This window comes from Oncorhynchus masou, chromosome 33, assembly GCF_036934945.1.
Source record: "Oncorhynchus masou masou isolate Uvic2021 chromosome 33, UVic_Omas_1.1, whole genome shotgun sequence".
Classification (NCBI taxonomy): domain Eukaryota; kingdom Metazoa; phylum Chordata; class Actinopteri; order Salmoniformes; family Salmonidae; genus Oncorhynchus; species Oncorhynchus masou.
The window spans coordinates 28,548,851-28,562,118 of NC_088244.1; the positions used below are offsets into that span (position 1 = coordinate 28,548,851).

The 13,268-nt window shown below is 41.5% G+C and overlaps 1 protein-coding gene across 3 annotated transcripts in view; it reads right to left on the bottom strand.

Moving 5' to 3' along the window:
- The window catches only part of LOC135528187 (vitamin D3 receptor A-like), an 84,342-nt gene extending 71,304 nt beyond the window's left edge, over nucleotides 1–13,038 (bottom strand). The window contains exons 1-2 of one of the 3 annotated variants that reach the window (XM_064957091.1): nucleotides 12,805–13,038; nucleotides 12,257–12,396 (exon numbers count right to left, since the gene is read on the bottom strand). The gene's annotated coding sequence lies outside the window, so the exon portion shown is untranslated. Of the gene's footprint in view, nucleotides 1–12,256; nucleotides 12,397–12,502; nucleotides 12,785–12,804 lie in introns of those variants that run through there. The other 2 variants (XM_064957093.1, XM_064957092.1) reach the window with 2 other exon arrangements.
- Between the last annotated feature and the right edge of the window lie 230 nt (nucleotides 13,039–13,268).

The window sequence follows — 13,268 nt, forward strand, 5'->3', positions numbered from 1 at the left end:
GTCTCAACCTTTAAGTCTTTACTGAAGACTCATCTCTTCAGTGGGTCATATGATTGAGTGTAGTCTGGTTCAGGAGTGCGAAGGTGAACGGAAAGGCTCCGGAGCAACGAACCGCCCTTGCTGTCTCTGCCTGGCCGGTTCCCCTCTTTCCACTGGGATTCTCTGCCTCAAACCCTATTACAGGGGCTGAGCCACTGGCTTACTAGGGCTCTTTCATACCGTCCCTAGGAGGGGTGCGTCACTTGAGTGGGTTGAGTCACTGATGTGATCTTCCTGTCTGGGTTGGCGCCCCCCCTTGGGTTGTGCCGTGGCGGAGATCTTTGTGGGCTATACTCTGCCTTGTCTCAGGATGGTAAGTTGGTGGTTGAAGTTATCCCTCTAGTGGTGTGAGGGCTGTGCTTTGGCAAAGTGGATGGGGTTATATCCTTCCTGTTTGGCCCTGTCCGGGGGTGTCCTCGGATGGAGCCACAGTGTCTCCTGACCCCTCCTGTCTCTGCCTCCAGTATTTATGCTGCAGTAGTTTGTGTCGGGGGGCAAGGGTCAGTTTGTTATATCTGGAGTACTTCTCCTGTCCTATCCGGTGTCCTGTGTGAATTTAAGTATGCCCTCTCTAATTCTCTCTGTCGGAGGACCTGAGCCCTAGGACCATGCCCCAGGACTACCTGACATGATGACTCCTTGCTGTCCCCAGTCCACCTGGCCGTGCTGCTGCTCCAGTTTCAACTGTTCTGCCTTATTATTATTTGACCATGCTGGTCATTTATGAACATTTGAACATCTTGGCCATGTTCTGTTATCTCCACCCGGCACAGCCAGAAGAGGACTGGCCACCCCACATAGCCTGGTTCCTCTCTAGGTTTCTTCCTAGGTTTTGGCCTTTCTAGGGAGTTTTTCCTAGCCACCGTGCTTCTACACCTGCATTGCTTGCTGTTTTGGGTTTTAGGCTGGGTTTCTGCACAGCACTTTGGAGATATCAGCTGATGTACGAAGGGCTATATAAATACATTTGATTTGATGGATTCTACTGCTGCTTTTCTGCTGCTGTTGCTAGCTAGCTCTAATTTAGTTAAATAAAATAAAAAAAGTGTGACCAATCATTACACAAAAAAGCATTAGTTATGTTTAACCTCTTGGAACTCCCCATCCCGGATCCGGGATCGTGACTAAAGCCTCAGACTCATTAGCATAACGCAACGTTAACGATTTCTGAAAATCGCAAATAAAATGAAAATAATGCGTCTGCTCTCAAGCTTAGCCTTTTCTTAACAACACTGCCATCTCAGATTTTCAAAATATGCTTTTGAACCATAGAAATTGACTAATTTGTGTAAGAGTATGCTAAGCTAGCATAGCATTTTGAGTAGCATTTAGCACGCAACATTTTCACAAAAACCAGATAACCAAATAAATAAAATCATTTACCTTTGAAGAGCTTCGGATGTTTTCAATGAGGAGACTCAGTTACATAGCAAATGTTCAGTTTCAGTTATTCTGAAAGAATCTTTGTGTAGGAGAAATCGCTCCGTTTTGTACATCACATTTGGCTACCGAAACAAACCGAAAATTCAGTCACCAAAACGTCAAACTTTTTGTTGTCCGGGAACTTGCAGGTGCCTTGGTGGAAGAGTGGGGTAACATCTTACAGCAAGAACTGGCAAATCTGGTGCAGTCCATGAGAAGATGCACTGCAGTACTTAATGCAGCTGGTGGCCACACCAGATACTGACAGTTACTTTTGAGCCCCCCCTTTGTTCAGGGACACATTACTCAATTTCTGTTAGTCCCATGTCTGTGGAACTCGTTCAGTTTAGGATGTTTCAGTTGTTGAATCTTATGTTCATACAAATATTTACACGTTAAGTTTGCTGAAAATAAATGCAGTTGACAGTGAGAGGACATTCCTTTGCTGAGTTTAGGTATATAGTGAGAGAAGAAATAAAAATATTCAAGATGTCAAGTCAACTATCACTAAGCCAAGCTGGACAAAGTGAAGGCTCAATTGTTCTCAGTGGAGTACTTCAACTTTTTTGTCAGCATTGAATGCTAGCCCATGATTAACCAGCCATGTGGCTTCTGTCAATGTGCTTGGAGACAGACAGTGTCAAGGTGTCCAGATCCACCACAGCAAGCCACGTGGCCTGCCTGTTACAAACACGGCAACTCCTTACAAAGCCCTTTAGGCCTAAATCACAAAACCATAACTTCGACGCTTTTTCATAAATGCCTGAATTATACCTACACTTATGTTGTTACATTGCAATTACACTCGTGGAAACCATTAGCACCTTTAAAGAAATGGTACCACTACTAAGGCTGCAATGATTGAACAACAGTGAAATACTTATACCTAAACTCCATCTTCAAGGAAAATAGCAAAAGATAGTGAGGCAAAGGGTAATAATGTAGAACTAATAATGGCACGGGTCTCTACTCATCGTTTTTTAAAACGTTTGTCATCTTGTCAAATGATCTCCCGTGTCACTCGCTGCGAGTCAGGGGCACACCAGTACAGCATGCCATTTGTTTCCCCAATGTGTGGTAGAGGGAACACAACGAATGATACACCTTCAGTTCTGTTTTCAAAGCATGTACATGGGAATATTTCACAAGCCTTGACCATCTAGGAGCTGTCAAGAGAAAGCTCATCTGTACAACACGAACCAGGGAACTGCTGTTGCTCAGCTATAGCCAAGATAGCTGAACATGGAGATGTTTACAGTGTTTGAAACATTTTTGCTTGACAGTTTGTACTACACTTTAAACTAACTTAAGCTTACTATGTTTTTTTACAGTTACTAGGAACACTTGACTGAATGGGGTTCTATTATGGCCACTCAAAAGGGAACCCTAATCAAATCATAAACCACACAACAGCGTACAACTGAATTTGACGGTGGGTGGTTTTTATTTGTCCCCAAGTTTTGGGCATAAGACGAAACACCAGGACATCAGCTCCACGTGATTTGAGTTATGGAAATCTGTTCCCACGCATAAGAGACTAATTGTATACAAATGTAAGCAAGGTTTGAAATGATTAAGTTTTAGTGAAATATTATATCTGTTTGGGCTTCTTGCGGCCAATTTTGCAGTCTACAAATGATTTACAATTATGTTCCGGCCCCATGACCATCAGCTCAAGAGAAAAAAAACATCCCGCTCGGTTCAATTTGAGATGTGCTCCAAGTCCTGCCTCTCCCATCCACTCATTGTTTTTCAAAAGCATACAAACCAAAGTGGGTACTTGAAAGATGAGTGAGGAAAGATTATCTATGATTTAAAAGGGGAATCCTTATTATCTGTGGATTAATTATAGAAGTGTCATATGAACATTTTAATGAACCTATGCCACCATTTTCAGTCATGTCCCCCCATCCTTAACTTTTTACAAATAAGCCTATTGAACACATCATCGTTGTTAGAATTTCGATATCAGTGTTATAAGCTGTCATTTTTCCCCCGACAAGTTGGCTGCCACCTGACAGAACGACTGATAAATCGGACGAGCCGTTATTTACACAATATATTGTCCCTCTCCAAAACAAATCCAAGTGCATAGTAGCCAAAGATTGTATATATATCTAGCTAGTATGTTCAGAAACACTGTAGTAGCAGCAGAAAGTGATCGCTAAACTAGAGCCGTGGCTCTTAGCCAAGGTAACATACACAGTATTGAATAATGCATTTACCTATATTGTGTGTGGAACAAACGGTTTCTGCTGCACTCATTTTTGCTGTGGCATTGTGCCATGGCAAAATCATTGCCGCCACACAAAAAAATATAGAACATGAAAAATATAAATGAGTATCATAGGGAAGGAAACATGCATTCTTACAAGCAGTCAATGCACAACAATTATAGCAATCGCTAAAACAGCAGTTTTAAAAATGGGGGATCCCTCTTAAAACAAAAGGCTGCTAAATGCTCCTAAATATGCTGCACCATTTTAAAAACATTTTAATACCATAGTCTTAGCATCTGCATGGTTAAGCACATCACCGCTCCAACAATGAGTGCATAAGGGAGAGTGGGGCTAAATGTAACACCGGTCAATTGTAGGGTAAAACGCCATCTACCTCAAAAACATTTGTTTTGGAGTGACGAAACATTTTTAGTTGAGAAAGAGTAATGGCAACCAGGGAATACTGACATGAATTAGTACAAGCAAGTGGCGTCTTAGGCCTACATTATATTCACTGTTTATTGGGACTAAAATAAATCAATAGCATAATAACTAGTTAAAAGATCACATTTGGAATCTGGCTAATGATTAGCCCTATGAGGTAAATGCAGATAGGGAACCCCATTATTTCAACAAATAATTTTACTAATGTGTAATTGGGCTCATACTTCATACTTGTGTTATTGTCACCCTACTTTTATTTTGGAGTAGAATGTCCTTTAAAAAAAAAAAGTCACTAGAGCTGAGCTTCTCAGTCCTTCTACACAAAGATTATAGGAGACCCCCCCCCCTTCAACCTCCTCCTGTGACCTACCCCCCCACCCACATTTTTCCAGAGGAAACAGTGGTGTGGAAGGTCTAATTGAATCTTTGCCCTTTTTCTTTACCCAATTTAACAAATGAGCATTAAATAAATAAGCTAAACTGATGAGCAGAATTTGGTTCTAGTGTCATAAGTTGACTTTTGGATATACTATTACAAATCATTGCTGTTATTGCAGTAGTTAACGTTGTAGGAATATTGACAACATATCTCGACTGCATAACTAATGAATGCACACGTCTGTCTATGGGAAGACTTAGCCTGCACTGATTCTAACTGGAGTCAACACCAGTATGCATGAACAATCATTTCAAAATGTCCAGTATTTCTGTGTTCATAATTCAGAACATATTGATTCTTTAGACATTCAGACTAGTGAAAAAACAAAGAGCCACTCTAACCCTAACAGTGGGGAACAACGGGCCTTCAATGTCTTCAGAGAAGGGCTAAGGATTTATATCTTTTTTTTTTATATTATCTTTAACGATGTTCTGACTTAATCCTTTACTTTCCAAAAAAAACTGAAGATTGGATCTTTTTTTCTCTCCAGTCAGGATTTTTCTTTGCCGTCTCTGGGGGGATACAATCGAGCTATCTCAGTCAGCCATTGGCTAGAACATCAGAAGCTAGATAAAAGGCATCTGCCATTCAACTTTATTAGGGCAACATTTTGGAGTGACAGTGGAATCAACCAATCATGTTTACTTAATGAATAGGACCGAAAAAGTCTACATTCTTGAAGGCCAACAGGTCATTACGCAATAGCGAGCAGTTGTTTTCCCGCTGTCTTGCTAGCTAGCTTTTGTTGTCGGCTAGTTTGCAGCGGCTGCAGCCGGTGGTATCTAAGATGCGGTTGCTAATTTGTTAACTTCTCCCTTTTCAAGAATAACTTTCAATAAGAAGTTCAGTTTCAAATGATCATCAGCTGGTTAGTGGAAATGCGTTTATTGCAGCACGCTTGCAGTTAACCATCTCTATTAAAATATCTTGGGGAAATTGTTGCATTTAAAGTGCAACTGACAGCATTTTAGCAACATTAAATCTTATTCAAATATATTCATATACAGCCCCAGGATGACTATGACAACAAAAAATAATTCAGACGAGACCAGACATTGTAATTTTCACGTTTTCATAAATTCTTAGAATGTTTGGGAATTACGTATACCAAGGCATTTGTGAACGCAATAGAGTGGGAAAGCGGCCGTGCATTTGGACAATTAGGCACTGCAGTAAATAAAACCGCCGTCTTGTCCAGGACTGGAGTCTACACAGACCAGTGTGCCGTGGTCAATCAGAGCTACAGTGGACCTTTACACCAACAAGCCATTTGCCACACGGGCCAGCCATCATTCACTTTGAACTGGACTGTGTTTACAGGCAGTTGTAACAGTGCGACTTTAGATCATTAGAACACATTCGCCAAAAGCCACAAAATACACTTGAATGGATGTCTGCAAATATGTCACCACAGGAGTCCTCTTATATTTGAGGACTTTACAGTCCTATTGATAAAACAACCATGAAAAGGTAGGCTCTCTCTCCCACAGTTATGCATATCAACAAGATTAACTAATGTTAGAGCAAGATGAGCTAAATTCTCAATAAAGGAACATTAGACAAGGCCTCCCGGGTGGCACAGTGGTCTAAGGCATTGCATCGCAGTGCTAGCTGTGCCACCAGAGATTCTGGGTTAGAGCCCAGGCTCTGTTGCAGCCGGCCGCGACTGGGAAGCCCATGGGGCGGCGCACAATTGGCCCAGGGTTTGGCCGGCAGGGAAATCCTTGTCTCATCGCACACTAAGGACTCCGGTGGCAGGCCGGGCGCAGTGCATGCTGACCAGGTGTACGGTGTTTCCTCCGACACATTGGTGCAGCTGGCTTACGGGTTGGATGCGCGCTGTGTCAAAAAGCAGTGCGGCTTGGTTGGGTAGTGTTTCAGAGGACACATGGCTCTCGACCTTCGCCTCTCCCAAGTCCGTATGGGAGTTGCAGTGATTAGACAAGACAGTAACTACTAACAATTGGATACCACGAAATTGGGGAGAAAAAAGGAACATTTGACAAACCAAACCTTTTCACCTAATTGGCCGTCAAAATTGCACCAATAAACGATGGGGAATTGTCCTTCTGCATGCTTGTCCCAACCAAGCACCCAGACAAACTGGCTAGCTAGCAAGCTACTTCCAGTCACAAATGAGAGAACACCTTACTCTGGCCATTTTACTTGCTGACGCAGAGCTGGTTACATGTTGTTATCTTGAGCGTTCTTTTCTATTACTTTTTTTAAACCTAGGTTTACTGACACAGCAGGTCGTAAAATGCATCAGTTCTGTGGTTTGGCACATTCAGACCAGAGTTCTCTGAAATCGGAGTACATAGCCAGAGTGAATTTGCTAACGCAAAAGACATGCTAACTGTAACAGTCATTCAAGTTCTTGCTAACCAAATGAAACTGGTATCTCTAGCTGTAGCCACCGAAAAAACAATGAGTGGAAAAAGTCAGTCACTCACCCACTCCAATGGCATGACATCCTCCTTACACCTTGCTAGCTAACGTTAGGCTCTGTGATCTCAGCTTGCTACATAGATATGCTAGCCTATTAGCTACGTTATGACTGCCTTGTGATCATTGCCCTTGCTAAGTTTGATTGTATTGACATTCCCAGCCTTAGTTACATTTATCAGTTTCTGTCCAGAATATTGAGTCACTAATCAACTGACTGGCTGTCCAGGACTTGAATTAGGAATATGCATAATTATTTAAACTACAGGTACCGTAGTCATTTTACCCCACAAAATAGTCCCATCCTCATGAAAGTGTTCTGTGTTCCTGAGAAGTTTCTCTAGAAAACATGGAATACAAAATAGAACACCAGAACCAGTTTCATTTTGACCCCCAACACACTAGAACAGGGGTCTCTCAAACAGGTCGATCACGAGCTACCAGTAGCTCACAGACCACCTAAGAGTAGCCCACCAAACTATTCTGAAAGTACATGCAATTTTCATGTGTTCCAACAAAACGAGTCATAAACAAATCTCTTAAGGATTCGACACCGTAAGCTCCCATCTAACCAATGCAAAAATGTACCTTGTCCCACCCCTGGTTAGCCTCTATTGCCTTAAAAAGCCAAACCTCACACAATATCTGGCTAATCATTTCCAGCAATATTGCCCCTTTTGGTCTGTGTGTTGCAGACGTTTGTCTGACTGTGTGTAGCCAGTAGTGATTGGTCGTTCGAACTAACAACTTTTTGGTGAAAGACGGGAACCAAATCACATAGTAAAAAGACCCCTTCATTTAGCACCCTGATATGCATACTTTTACTACTGCGGTTTGAGCTCCAGACATCGATTATCTGCAGATTGTTTTTATAATTTGTCTCAAGATAGTAATTCCTCAGCGCAGGAACAATATAGTGAGAAGAGACTCATTGTCTTCATGTTTTCTTTTGCATGCCATCTAATAATGTGGTAAGGTAAAAATGTATTTGAACTGACATTTCATGATCTGACATAATAGTAGGCAACTTTTTAGGCTTTAAAATTTAGAGTGAGTATTTTTTCATGATTTTGGGTCAATTTCAAAGCATTAACTTAGCAGTTTGGGAGCAAAATGATCCATCTCACAGAAAGACACAGAATGCCCATTACTAGTGGCCAGTTGATTTGATAAGCTTCGTGGGCTTCTGGAAATACTTTATGACTCGTTTTCTCAATTAAATGTTAACTACAAAGGCTTAGCTGGCAGAGGTACAGTACATTCAGAAAGTATTCAGACCCCTTGACTTTTTCCACATTTTGTTACATTACAGGCCTTATCCTAAAATGTATTAATTAAAACAAATTCCTCAGCAACATACACAACACCCCTTAATGACCAAGCAAAAACCAGTTTAGATATTTTTGCACAAAAAATATATATAACATATATATTACATAGGTATTCAGAACCTTTACTCAGTACTTTGTTGAAGCGCCTTTGGTAGCGATTACAGCCTTGAGTATGACGCTACAAGCTTTGCACACCTATATTTGGAGAGTTTCTCAGTTTTTTTCAGGTCTCTCCAGAGATCTTCATTCAGGTTCAAGTCCAGGCTCTGGCTGGGCCACTCAAGGACATTTTGACTTGTCCCAAATCCACTCCTGAGTTCTCTTGGCTGTGTGCTTAGGGTCGTTTTTCTGTTGGAAGGTGAACCTTCACCTGTCTGAGGTCCTGAGCGCTCTGGAGCAGGTTTTCATCAAGGACCACTGTACTTTGCTCCATTCATCGTTTCCTCAATCCGGACTAGTTTCCCAATCCCTGCTCCTGAAAAAACACCCCCACAGCATGATGCTGCCACCACCATGCTTCACCGTAGGGATAGTGCCTGGTTTCGTCCAGACGTGACACTTTGCATTCAGGCCAAGGAGTTAAATGTTGGTTTCGTCAGACCAGAGAATCTTGTTTCTCCTGGTCTGCGAGTCCTTTAGGTGCCTTTTAGCAAACTCCAAGTGGTCTGTCATGTGCATTTTTCTGAGGAGTGGCTTCCATCTTGCCACTCTACCATAAAGGCCTGATTGGTGGTGTGCTGTAGTGATGGTTGTCATTCTGAAAAAGGTTCTCCATCGCCACAGAGGAATTCTAGAGCTCGGTCAGAGTGAACATCGTGTTCTTGGTCACCTCCCTAACCAAGGCCCTTCTCCCTGATTACTCAGTTTGGCTCAGCTCTAGGAAGAGTCTTGGTTGTTCCAAACTTATACAATTTAATAATGATGGAGGCCACTGTGTTCTTGGGGACCTTCAATGCTGCAAAAATGTTTTGGTACCCTTCCCCAGATCTGTGCCTCGACACAATCCTCTCGGAGTTCTACGGACAATTCCTTCAACCTCATTGCTCAGTTTTTGCACTGACATGGACTGTCAACTGTGGAACCTTGTTTCGACAGGTGTGCCTTTCCAAATCATGTCCAATCAATTGAATTTACCACAGGTGGACTACAATTAAGTTGTAGAAACATCAAGGATAATCACACAATACCCCATAATGTCCAAGTGAAATTATGTTTTTTGAAATTGACAAATAAAATAAAGATGTAGAGCTGAAATGTGTTGAGTCAATAAGTTTTCAAACCCTTTGTTATGGCAAGCCTAAATAAGTTCAGGAGTAAAAAGTTGCATGGACTCACTGTTTGCAATAAGTATTTAACATGAGTTTTTTTAATGACTGCCTCATTTCTGTACCCTACACATGCAATTATGTGTACGGTTCCTCAGTCGAACAGTGAATTTCAAACAGATTCAACAACAAAGCCCAGGGATGTTTTTCAATGCCTTGTAAAGAAGGGCACCTATTGGTAGATGGGTAAAAAAAAGAAAAAAAGATTGAATATCCCTTAGAGCGTGGTGAAGTTATTACAGTTTGGATGGTGTATCAATACGCCCTATCACTACAAAGATACAGGCATCCTTCCTAACTCTGTTACCGGAGAGGAAAGAAAACAGTTAGGGTTTTCACTATGAGGCCAACGGTGACAAGAAAACAGTTAAGAGTTTAATAGCTGTAATAGGAGAAAACATTGTAGTTACTCCACAATACTAATGTAATAGACAGAGTGAAAAAAAGCAAGCCTGTACAGAATAAAACATTCCAAAACATGCATCATGTTTGCAACAAGGCACTAAATACTGCAAGAAATATGGCAAAGTAATTCACTTGTTGTCCTGAGTTGTCCTGTTTGGGGCAAATCCAACACATTACCGACTACCACTCTCCATATTTTCAAGCATATTGGTGGGTGTCTGCGTCATGCTATGGGTATGCATGTAATAGTTACGGACTGCGGAGTTTTACAGGCCATACAATTAATAGAATGGAGCTAATCACGGGCTAAATCCTGAAGGAAAACTCAGTTTAGTCTGTGTTCCACCAGACACTGAGAGATGATTTCACCTTTCAGCAGGACAAGAACCTAAAAACACCAGGCCAAATCTACACTGGAGTTGCTTACCAAGAAGACAATGAACATTCCGGAGTGCCAGAGTTTTGAAACTAATAAATGGGCAAATATTGTACAATCCAGGTCTGCAAAGTTCTTAGACTTACCCAGAAAGATACAGATGTAATCTCTGCCAAAGGAAATTCTACCATGCATTTACTCAGGGTGTGAATACTTACAGTATGTAAATGAGACATTTCTGTATTTAATTTTCAATAAATGTGCAAAAAAAAATAATAATAATGTTTTCACTTTGTCATTATATGGTATTGCATGAAGATAGGTGAGAAATATTTTATCCATATTGAAGTCAGGCTATAACAAAATGTGGAATAAGTCAAGGGGTATGAATAATCTGAGTATCAGAAGTGTGTTGCGTCTCACCCGATTTGAGAAGTTTTATGTGTTCTGTGTGTCTCTTTGGAACAGGGCACCCCTCAGGGGGGGTAATACCTGGCGTTTCGTGGTAATTTGATGTTGCAGACATGAAAATATTCCTGGAGTTATTCATGTTTGTCAGATGAATCTAGAAAAAGTTAAGAGTATCTGTTCTTTTTTTAATATAGAGTCTCTCCCTACTCAAGTGCAGTTGGGTTATATGGGGCGGTAGAGTAGTGGTTAGAGCGTTGGACTAGTAACCGGAAGGTTGCAAGTTCAAACCCCCGAGCTGACAAGGTACAAATCAGATTTGCCCCTGAACAGGCAGTTAACCCACTGTTCCTAGGCCACCATTCAAAATAAGAATTTGTTCTTAACTGACTTGCCTGGTTAAATAAAAGGTTAAAAAAATATATTATAATAATATTTACTAGAGAGTTGGAGCACTTGTTCCAATACCAACATAGTGTGATCATTGTAACACTTTTGGACATGTTTCAAGTTTTTGCAGAAGGGAGAAGCCTAGATGTCCAAGTTGTGGAAAAGATCATATCATGCATTTTAAGTGATGAATGTGACATGTTGCAATTCTGGTGGGAACCATGAAGCCATGGCTTTGGAATGCCCAACAAGGGTAAAAGAGAAGAGGTGGCCCAAGTCAGGGCTGTCCAGAGCATTTCATATGCAGCGGCTGTTAAAATGGTTGAGGTTTCGAATGGTGCGCCTGAAGAGTTCAAAGACAAACCTTCACTGTTTGCCCTTCCAACAGCAGGTTCCAGATATGTTCAAGGTTAAGAAGGTGGACTTTGTGGCCTTTAAAGCTATGGTGATTAATGGCACTGCCAAGGTGTGGAGAAAGTCCAGGAAATATATATAAATTGTGGATGCAGAGTGGAACGGTTCCTTGGACTGAAAGACTTCTCGGCCGAGGAGTTGCATGGAGTATTGTCACAAGCAGTACCACCCTCAAATAAGTCATAGAGCCTGAGAAGTGAGAGATATTTGAAGGGACTTTTTTATTGCTTTATTTTGGGTGGATTAAATTAGGTTCCTTATCACATATGGGTTTTATTTTTACCTTGGTTTGTTAACCCCGTCCAGTTGGTGGAGGTAACAAACTTTTGGAGGTTGTAGTCTGCCAAAAAACCCACAGAAGAAGAATTAGCATCTAGTCTGCCAGAAAGCCACACGAAGAAGTTGTTCACACGCAGCCAACGGTGGGCGAAGCTCACAACTGAAAACCCTACATACAGAAGGGTTCATGCGCTACCAAGGGTCCTTGCTGCAAAGCTAGCTGTGGCTGGCAGCCTCTGCTGTGAATTAATCGAGTTGAGTAACTAACGTTAGCTATCCTTATGCATGCTGGCGAGCTAACTTGAAAGCAATTTTCTTACCTGATGTGGCATATCGCCCTTCTTTACTTTGCTGGGTATCGGGACTGAAACTTGAAGCCAGTTCAAGAATTCTCTAAAGGTTTGGTAACGTTATCTGGTGAACGTATTCTTCGTTCAATGGACACTTTTCTGGTGTTTAACTGTGAAAGAAATGGCAATGCGTTACACAAAGCTAATGTCAATCGGCTAGCTAGGAGTAGGATACGATAAATCAAAGCAACATTTATGTATGATAACAGAAGTTACCTAACGTTACTCTGATATTCCATCAATAACCATATTTGCTAAGTAGTTATATTACAATGCTAGAATACACCATTCAACATAACCAAATTGATCGCACTAAAATGACAGTTAGCTACATTGTTCTGTCAACATTAGCAAGAGCGCTAGCCGCGCTGTTCAAGCGTACAGCGTTACGCGAGCCAATAATTTCCGTCTCAAGCGCAACAAAAACACATTGCTCAGCCAGCGCCTCGTTGTCAAATGTATTTGAAACGTGTATGTTATGAAGGCCAAATGGTAAACTCATTCGCAAAACAACTCACGGTAATCAATCAGTACGAAGAGGCACGTCTTTAGTCTATTCCTGAATAAACACCATTCTGCTTCGTCCCGCCCCATAGTTCAGCAGAAAATGCACATCTATACATATATCACCGCCAGCAACCAATCATAACTAACGTGTAAGAATAGTATCTTATTTTAATTGGACAGGAGCATTACAGGCTCACTTTTCTGGTCGAATAGAACCCGCGATATTAGAGAAAGGAGGAGAAGGAAATCCCATTGGGCAATGAATGGAGGAACGTATAACTTATTCTAGTATTCTAATTCCTATCCTAATTCAATGCGTATAACGCTCCACCCTGCAGACTGTCGACCAATCGCGTTCCGGTTGTCATGGTGCGTCACAAGGTTGCTAAATTATCGTCACGCAACACCTTCCCAAAGGCAGTGTATGATGCTGCGTTAACGTACTAGGCGGACCAAAGAAACTCGGAAATTTCCG